Consider the following 10,555-nt stretch of genomic DNA (forward strand, 5'->3'; position numbering starts at 1 on the left):
GTCTATGGAGCCTCACAGGTGGTCATCGCGTCTATTCGGTACGCCCTTTGGGGCGAATTGCCACCCAAGGATAGTCCAATGCTGGAAGGAGTGTAAGTACTGAAGCGTTTATTCTTATATCTCCTTTTAAAGAGTTCTTTTGCTTTTACTGAAGTTACATGGTTTTTGAGCCTACATTGAATTTTTGGTATTGGTTACCGGCGGGGATTGTGACACTTCTAATTCAGTACTGGATGATAGCATCAATCGTGGCCAGTGAAACACTGCAGCTGAATTTGGTGCATCATGTCGCCTGTTTGTTTAAAATCATCTGCATGGAGTATTCCCGCCTTGAAGGCTGTAAGGATGCAGTGCTGTTCAAGGAATCTCTGGTGAAATTAATTGAAGTTCATAAAGTATGCTACAGGTCGGTTTCCAATCCACGTATTGTTTGCCGGAACCATTAGTTCGTTTTTACTCTTGCAGAAGTTCTTTTCACTTGGAGCAATGTCTGTATCAGGAAATCATCGCCCTCTACTGTTTCACAATAATACAAATATGCTACGTTCTGTTTGTTGTGTCTATGGTTTGTATCTGTCGCATGTTACGTCGAGCGTGTTTGTTAATTCCACTGGCTAAAGTTAATGAGAGGCAGCCTCACATACTAGCCAAATTTACATTGGGAATCAACAAAAACGCTACTAGATTGTTTTCGGAATAGTTGTTAACAAATTCTCTCAATCAGACGGATGACATCTCTTTGATATTGATTATGGTTTTCGTGATGCAGTATTTTACAGCCTTGATTTTTGGATTTTCGATGCTCGGTACCGAGCTGACCGAGGCGGTAAGATGCTTTCATTAATCCATATCATCTGACATTAGCAATCAAACCTTTAACCGCATTCTAGAGCACTAAGCTGGCCGATTCGATTTTTGAGTCCCGGTGGTACGAGCGCAACCTGGAGGAGCAGAAAATGTTGTTTTTTATTCAGAGGCGCTCTCAGTTGGGGGCCGCCTTGACAGCGGGGAAATTTTTCTACCTCACCCGAAGGACATTTGCTGTCGTAAGCTTGTTTTTGCTTAATCACTTCCGGAGGGGTATTAATTTTTAATCCATTCTGTTCCCACAGGCCCTGCGAACCGCCTTTCAGTACTTTACAATTATGCGACAGCTGTATGAGAACTAGATCGGCTAACTGCCAAGCTGGAGATCTATTCGATGACAGCTGACAAAGTAATCAATCACAGATAAAGGCGTACAAGTAATTGTCACTAGATTTGGGCCTATCGTTATTTTTCTCCCATCCAAAATCCATGGTGATTTCCTGTTTATTGTCCATATAAAAAAACTACACTTTGATCAAACAATCGAACGTTTAAAAAACTAACTGTAGATGATAAAAATTCAATCTCGTTAAAAACCATAAGCTTTTTCACTATGTTGTAAGACTAAATTCATCGTTTGTTCAAAGTATAAAGTTAAAAATTAAATATGAATTTTTCTATCAACTTTTGTTTTAAATCTCGTTCGAAAACATTTTTAAATCATTAGAAAAATTTTGGTATTTCTGGACAAAGCTTTAAAACCAAAACATATCATTTTAAAATGCGATCCGAGACCGACCGAACCCGCTTGTCCAGTAATAACAAGGTCACGATCGACGGCGACGAGCTGGAGATAGTCGAAGACTTTGTCTATCTCGGCTCACTGGTGACCGCAGACAATGACACCAGCCGTGAGATCCGGAGGCGAATTATCAGCGGAAGTCGTGCCTACTATGGACTCCACAAGCAACTGCGGTCGAGAAGACTTAGCCCTCGCACAAAGTGTAACCTGTATATGACGCTTATTAGACCGGTTGTTCTCTACGGGCACGAGACATGGATATTGCTCGAGGAGGACCTGCGTACACTCGGAGTATTCGAGCGACGAGTGTTAAGAACCATCTTTGGCGGCGTACAGGAGAACGGAGTGTGGAGGCGAAGGATGAACCACGAGCTCGCGCGACTCTACAGCGAACCCAGTATCCAGAAGGTGGTTAAGGCTGGCCGGATACGCTGGGCAGGACATGTTGCGAGAATGCGGGACGACTGTCCTGCAAAACAGGTGTTCGCTACGAATCCGGTAGGAACAAGACGAGCGGGGGCGCAACGAGCGAGGTGGTTAGACCAAGTGGAGTTTCTCTAGATACTCAGTGTGACAACTCCAAGAAAGAGTTTCATCTTGAAGGATTCCTAAATATTCAATGCATTTTACTCTCTCAATAAGATTTCCATTTATCGTTGGGTCATTTTTTTTTTTTGAAAAAAAAATCGGGTATAATAACGGCTTTGTCTTTTTTGCAAGTTTGAGTGTTTAAAGAGGGAAGTCTTCGCTTTGGAAAAGTTATTCTGCATTGATTCGCACTTTAACGGCTTTTCCATGAACGAAACAAAGACTGCACAGCACAATTTAAATAAGTTATCAATATTTAAAACCCAGCCGCACTAAACAATAACTGCTGTTTAAATTCTCGTAAACCTAACTTTTCCCAGGTGTCATTAAATCAAAACGATTACCAGGAACAAGAAGATGTAGGTATTGGGTAAAGGGTCAAGTTAGCATACAAAAGGGATTACAATATTTTACATTAACTTCTTACTGAAGCTTTGATTTGTGCCAGTTTCCTGAGAAACTTTTAAGAGCCATGTTGCAGTTCATAACAAAACTCTTATCCGCTCTAGGGTATTGGCCTGGGAAAAGTTTCGACGGTCGTTTAACCCAAGCAAAAGTGATTACCTTTTGCATTTTTTTCTGGTACTTGCTACCGGGTCTTGGCTTCATCTGCCGCAATCGGCATGATTTTAAGGCAGTCGTGAGTACAACAGTTGAAGCTATTTTCTTCGTTAAAACCGTTCTTCAAATGATGGTTATCATCAGCTATCACAAAACTTTGAATGAAGCATTCTACGAGATGGATGCTGCCTTCGAGGGGCTGCGTGAAGATACGAATGCCGAAATTCGAAACCTCGTACGTTGGTTAGACCGAACTTCGACCATTTTCTGCAAGAGCTTTCTAGGAACTCATCTGACAACGTTGATAATGTACGCTCTTTTCCCAATTATCATCGTCGTAGTGGTTTACTTTGCAAAGCACGAAATCTACCTTAGACCACTTATCAATGCTGAGTAAGTGTTGCATTTATCTGAGTTTTGCTCATCAATTTGCTAAAAAAGGTTTGTATAAATCGTTTCAGCTTTATATTTTTCGATTTTCAATCGAACCTGCTGATTTGGACAGTTGTCATCGCAATCAGCATATTTTTGAGCATAATAATGACGAGCGCCGTAGCAGGGTTGGATTGTTTCATGTGGAGCATCCTGTACCATATTTGTGTCCTTTTCCGGGTCGTTAAAATGAAAATCGATTTTTTGAATATAGAAGAAGAGTCTGAAAATTTACAGGTTCAAATGAGAGGTATCATCATGTTGCATGAGCTTATATTCAGGTTGAGTTTTGTAGCAACATGTCGCAATTGGATTTGACAACATTTTTTTTAAATTTGTAGAAACTCCTCCAAGATTGAAGAAGCAATGAGAAACTTCATTTTCTTGCTGCACGGAATTTGTGTTGGAGCATTTTGTATGTCGATGGTAGTTGTATCAATTGTGCGTTCAACCGATTGTTTATATCAATAATCAATTTGACTAATTATTGGATTTACATTGCCGCAGGAAGAAAACAACAACACCTTGCTGCTGAACATGTCCATTCTTCTGTTTCTAATGGTATTTCAGATATTCTGCTACTCTATGTTGGGTTCTGAAATAGAAAGTCAGGTCCGTTGTAACTCAAGACTCAAGAAGAGACATCCTTCTAAGAGTAGATTCTCAAATTCTAGAGTAATTCCATCGCCGATGCATTGTACGCAACTAACTGGCACAGCAACCGGAAACAACAATTCGCCATATTGTTCATGCTGATGAGATCCCAAAAAACAAGCAGCCTGCATGCTGGGAAATTCTTCGTCGTAACAAGAGAGTCATTCATGGCGGTAAAATATGAGTTTTTTAATATTCTTTTTATTAGTTTGTAAAGACCATTTCTGATTCTAGGCTCTAAAAATGGCGTTTTCATACTACACCATTTTGAGGCAAGTTTACGATCAGTAAAAAAAAGTCAACAAGCTTTTTTCTATGGACATTGTTCAATCTAATTTAAACTTCTTCATAAGAATGTGTTAATTAGTTTATATTCCATGTTTGAATTAAGTTTTAGTACATATATGTTCACTCTTCAGCACAGCCACTGCACTTAGTAAATGTATCTAAACATGAGAGCACGTGCACTCAAAATAGAAACAACGAGTTGTTATTTTTACTTCACTTCAAAGAAGAAAAATCCTTTTCAAAAACTTGTCATATCTCATATAGATTCCCTTTAAAAATTGATCGATCGATTCCTGGTAATGGGCAGTAATAAACATTGTTACATTCAAATCGTTTGTGAGTTGCAGATAAGAAACAAGCTGCATAAGCGTTTTCTTTATGATGGAAGAAAGTTTTGCCGATTGCATACATTCAGGCACTAAATTGTTTAAGATGACCTCGCTGTTCAGTGTGTTGTTTGAACGTTACTCCAGTTGCCCGAATTTTACAAGGCGCGTGACTTTCAGGAAAACAATCCTTTGGGCATGCAGTTTTCTACTTCGCAGTTCTAATTTACTGTGAAAAAAGCAAATCATACTTATTCATTTATTGGACGTTTTACTTAAGAAGTTGAATTGAGGTTATCGGTAGGACATATTCTCATAACCGCTTGCATTTGTTGGTCGTCAGTTTCATAACCCATCGTGTTTTGGACAGTGTGGCTGTTAGAGATACTATGCTACAGATTTGTTAGGTTTAATTTTGTATTGGTTTAATCCAACAGAGGAATAAACAAATTCAACCAAATCTACAAAAATAAGTTAGTTTGAATAGCTTGTTGAAGGTTGTAGATAATACCGAGTCACATTAAAAGTTCCTTTAGTTTTTTTTTCTTACGATATCCTCAATTCAGCTTTACTAATCTACCTACGGCTTAAACACTGGTAAGTGTTCACAAGAGTTTGTTTTAAGGATACAATATCATTTTTCACTCACGGTTAGTTCAATAGTGGAAATATCATGGTCGAATCAAGAGGACACCCTCCAGGGGGAAAGCTTTTCAGAATCTCGTTTATAAAAAAAGATCATATATTTTTCCTTTAAAGAGAATTTCATTATCATCCAGCGGTAGAGCTTTCTCAAATTTTCGTCTATAAAAAAAACATTGATATTTTTTCTTTTCATTTTATCTTACTTTCCAGCGATAGAAAATTTTTAAATTCACGTTCATCAAAAAATACATTCAATTTTTTTTATATTTACAAAATTTAAATTTTTTTTTTGTAAAAATTTTTTTATTCACAATGCATTTTGTCTAATCTTCTAGAGCGGAAGGATTTTCACGGACAATCATTAAAAATTCAGACTTTTATATAATTTACAATGCTTTCCTTTCTCTTAATTTCCGGCGGTAGAGCCATTTCATTTTTTCGTCTAGTAAAAAAAATCCATTTAAAATTTTTACGCTATTTCTTCTCTTACCTTCCCACAGAAGAACTTTTTAATAATTTCCGTTTACCAATTATCAACTCAAATCTTATCATGCTTTTCATTCTCTTATCTTCTTGCGATAGAGCTTTTTCAAATTTTCGATCATTACAAAAATCCTTTCAAAATGTTCAACGCGCTTCTTTCTAGCGGTAGAGAATTTTCAAATTTCCGTTTACTAAAATAAATCCAGACAGAGCTATTCTTTAAAATTTCCGTTTAACAATCATCAATTAAAATCTTACCAGGCTTTTTATTCTGTTATCTTTTAGTGGTAGAGCTTTTTCAATTTTTTGGTTTTTTAGAAACTAGCTGACCCGGTGTGCTTTGCATCACCTTTTAAAATTATTTAAATTTTTATCAGCACGTAAAATTCTTCAAAATTGTTCTTTAAAATGGAAGCTGCAACTTTCACTTCGAACTCAATACTAAGAAGATTAATTTTTATTTTTTGGATCGATTTTTGTTTGTTGTCAAAACCTTATCTTAAATTTGTTTTTTTTTATCAATCATTGTTGCAATTCTTAAATTAGTACTCTGCCATTTTTTGCTTAAAAAGCCCTTTAGTTATGAAAAAAAATGTATATTCTACTCGTATGGAATTCCGTTCCTCTTCCCCGTCAAATGCAGAGCAGGTTTCGAATTACCATAGAAACATTTTTGTAACCGAATAGCATCACTTGCACCAATTGGCTTTGATTGCTTCATTAGTTTTCAAGTTATAAGAAAAAATATATAAAAAGGCTTCCTCTTTTCTTTCATCTCCTCTTTGAAAGAAGGAATAGATGCCTTGTAAGAGTATAAAAGAAATTGTATGAGATTCTTTTTTCCTTTCTTTTCTTTTCCTTCCAAATCATCATAGATATATTTTTCTCACCCCAATACCTTGTCATGAAAAATTTACTTTGTTTTGCTTGATTAGGTGTAGTTATCCTTATCAGAAAGGATTGTTGCATCCGTCTTCCTTTCTCATCTTCCTTCTATAAGGAATAAGGGATCTTAAACAGTTCTTTAAACATGTTTTGTAATTCAAGTAATTCTAATCATCATAGAAATTTATCCTCAAATATCTTCCCATGCCAAATTTTATTCCATTTGTTTGATCAGCTTTCTAGTTATGTAAAAAGTTGTATGAGAGCCCTCCTTCCCCTTTTCATTTCCTCAGTGAAAGAATGGTGGGGGAGGTGAGGGGCGGTAACGATCATAGAATCATTTCTCAGTTTTTAAATATTCCATATTTGGTTTATTTGCTCCATTTGTTCTCAAGTCATGTATAAAAATCTATGAATGCTCCTTTTCCTATCTTCCTCTAAAAGGAGGGAGCAATCTCAAATCTACAAAGAAATATTTCTCGTAACGAAATACCTTCCAATGTCGAGTGCATCTAGTCTAATATATAAAGATGAGTTGGACTATAATAAATGTTTGTTTGTATGTTTGTATGCACCTTATACGAATCCACACCGCTTAAGCGATCAGCTTAAGAAATTTGGTACAGTTGTGTTTTTGGACCATGGTAAGGTTTTAGTAATAGTTTAGATCCCCTCCCACCTAAGAAAAGGGACTCTTCCATACAACTTTCGGTTTTATTCACACGAACCAATAGTCTTGGCACCCATTTTGTCAACTGATTTTTGTTTCTTTTAGCGGGGTTTTACACGCCATCACCACGGGCTGGGCGTTAGAAACGACCATCCGCCATCCAGAGTTCACGTGTACTGGACAGTAAATCAAAACCTTCTTATCATTCAAAATATGAAAGCAGAAACTTTTGCGGGTTTTTTTTCCTTCTATTGTTCGAAGCACATGGTACCGGTACGAGGCATTTGATTGCAATAATGAGCCTGAATTTAGGATAGAAAATTACAAAACTTATGCTTTTCTTTCTCTTACCTTCCAGTGGTAGAGCTTTTCAAAATCTCGTTTTTTTAAACCCATTTCAAATTTCATTCCTGCGGTAGAGGTATTTTTTGTTTCCGTTTACCAAATTTCAATTAAAATCTTATTATGCTTTTCATTCTCTTACCTTCCAGCAGTAGAGCTGATCAATTCTTGTTTAATAAAAGAAATTCATTTAAAATTTCTAACGCTTTTCCTTCCAGCGGTAGATTTTTTTTTAAATTTTCGTTTACTAAAATAAATCTATTTTAACCTTTTCCTTAAAAATGTAACTTATTCGCTTACCTTCCAGCGGTTAAGCTTTTTCAAATGATCGTTTTTTTCCATAATTAACAATACTTTTTCTTCTTTTACTTTCCAGCGGTATCGCGCAATCGCTCGGAGCAGCGCTGCCGGCAGCTGGCGAACTTGACGAAACCCCTCTCGAGGACGGTTGGGATACAATAAAGAAATTAATAGCGTTGCGGAGAACGTCATCAGGCATGTGGAACGAACTCGGCAGATCGACTGGTTCGAAGAGTAGTGTAGGAGGGTGATGGACGAAGGAAACGCAGCGCAGGCAGCACTACTGCAGAGAAGCACTCGTCGAAACGTGGAAAATCAACGACAGCGAAAGAGGCAGCGAGTCCGAATTTTCCAGGAGAAAAATCGCCGCTTTGAGGAGGAGGAGCTCGAGAAGCTGGAGCAGCTGCATCGTTCCCGAGGAACACGAAAGTTCTATTTATCAGAAACTCAACGCCTCCCGCAAAGGCTTAGTGCCGCAAGCCGGAATCTGCCGGGATAAGGACGGAGGCAGCCTGCCGGAAAATCGTGAGGCGATCAAAAAATTGAAGCAGCACTTCGATGAACATATGAACGAAGCACATGCAGGATATCAAGAAAACATACATCGCCGGTGTAGCCAATGACGAGGTGGAGCCACTCCCAACGATGATTGAAGTTAAGGAAGCCATTCACCAGCAGAATAGCAACAAGTCGGGTGGGAAGGATGGCATTGCAGCTGAACTCATCAAAATGGGACCGGACGAGTTGGCGGATTGCCTACACCGACTGATGGTCCGGATCTGAAACACAGATCAGTTACCGAAGGAGGTAATGTGACCCACCTACAAAAAGGGCGACCAATTGGACTATAAGAACTACCGGGCGATCACTATCCTAAATGCCGCCTACAAAGTACTGTCCCGAATACTACTCCGCCGCCTAACGCCACAAGCAAAAAGATTCGTGGGAAGCCATCAGGCCGGCTTCATCAAGGGACGGTCTACGACGGACCAGATCTTTACATTACGGCAAATCCTCCAAAAATGTCGTGAACACCAAGTCCCTACGCACCATCTATTCATCGATGGAACGCAGTGCTGTGTGCGGATCTCGGGTGGAGCTAGAGAGTGTTATTCGATGAGCGGTGGACAAAATGGGGGGCACGATTTTCAACAAATCCAGACAACTTATCTGCTTTGCCGATGACATTGATTTAGTCGGCAGATCATCTGCGGCGGTGGAGTAGATCTATCGCGAACTGAAACGCGAAGCAGGAAGGATTGGGTTGATGATTAATACGTCCAAGGCGAAGTACATGCTGACCTGCGGATCCGAGACCGACCAAACCCGCTTGTTCAGTTATAACAAGGTCACGGTCGACGGCGATGAGCTGGAAATAGTCGAAGACTTCGTCTTTTTGTCGGCTCACTAGTGACCGCAGACAATGACACTAGCCGTGAGATCCGGTGGCGAATGATCAGTGGAAGTCGTGGCTACTATAGACTCCACAAGCAACTGCGATCGAGAAGATTAAGCCCTCGCTCGAAGTGTAACCTATATGTGTACGACGCTCATTAGACCAGTTGTTCTCTACGGGTACGAGACATGGATATTGCTCGAGGAGAACTTGCGAACACTCAGAGTACTCGAGCGACGAGTGTTAAGAACCATCTTTGACGGCGTGCTGGAGAACGGTATGGTGGCGAAGGATGAACCACGAGCTCGCGCGACTCTACGGCGAACCCAGTATCCAGAAGGTGGTGAAGCCTGGCCGGATGCGCTGGGCAGGACATGTTGCGAGAATGCCGGACACTGTCCTGCATAACAGGTGTTCGCGGCGGATCCGGTAGGAACAAGGCGATCAGGGGCGTAACGAGCGAGGTGGTAATACCAAGTGGAGCGTGATCTGGTGAATGTGGGATGTCCGACAAATAAGAGAACAGTTGCCATGGATCGAGTGAATCTTAAGAATTATGGAATGGATTAGATTTCAGTGCGAGTAGAATATTACACGTCTGTAAACTTCAACAGACATGTAAAAATTGAAGGACATGTAAAATAATTAAGACGTGTAATATTTGATTCGTACTGGAAATTCCGTCATATGTGATGTTTTTTTTTTTATTTACCTCGTACGTTTTTTTGCTGTGTAGTTTTGTCATAAAAAATCAATTGATCTAAATATGTCAACGTTGATGGAATGCAAAAATTATGTTCTTTCTAATTGGAGCCTCATAAGGAAAACCACATGAAACTACCACTATTCTTCTAGTGCCAGGCAGGCTTCGGACGCATCCCGAGGCGCGACTCAAAAGAGGCGAGAGCAGTACCACTCATTGAGGAGGAACTCCCAAACTCCTTGCAGTCGATAACCACTCTTTCTCGCTTCTCTTACCGCCAGAATCGCTAGGAGCGCCAGTCACTCTTTGCTCCCTCAGAGGCTCTGCGCTCCTCCCAAAGAGGCCTCCCTGGGAGAAATCACTTTGCGTGTGACGATTTGGAATTGCTTCGAGTAAGGTACATATTTGATTGCTTCAAGTAGCTAACAGCTGCTGGCTGGCTGATGGGATGGCTGTGCGACGATGTAAGCAAAACGAATTTTAGACTATCTTTGTACCTAAACAACGTTAACATTATTACTCTAATTAACATTCAATGTTCATGTAAAACGATTGTCGAAGTTAAGGCTTTTAGATAATATGTTTTACAAAGAAATCGGCCGGTGTTGAAAGAAGTATTGTAAACAAGAACATCCTGCACACTTATCAACCTAAATGGCTTTTAAAAACTTAA

This window comes from Uranotaenia lowii, chromosome 1 (genome assembly GCF_029784155.1).
Source record: "Uranotaenia lowii strain MFRU-FL chromosome 1, ASM2978415v1, whole genome shotgun sequence".
Taxonomy (NCBI): domain Eukaryota; kingdom Metazoa; phylum Arthropoda; class Insecta; order Diptera; family Culicidae; genus Uranotaenia; species Uranotaenia lowii.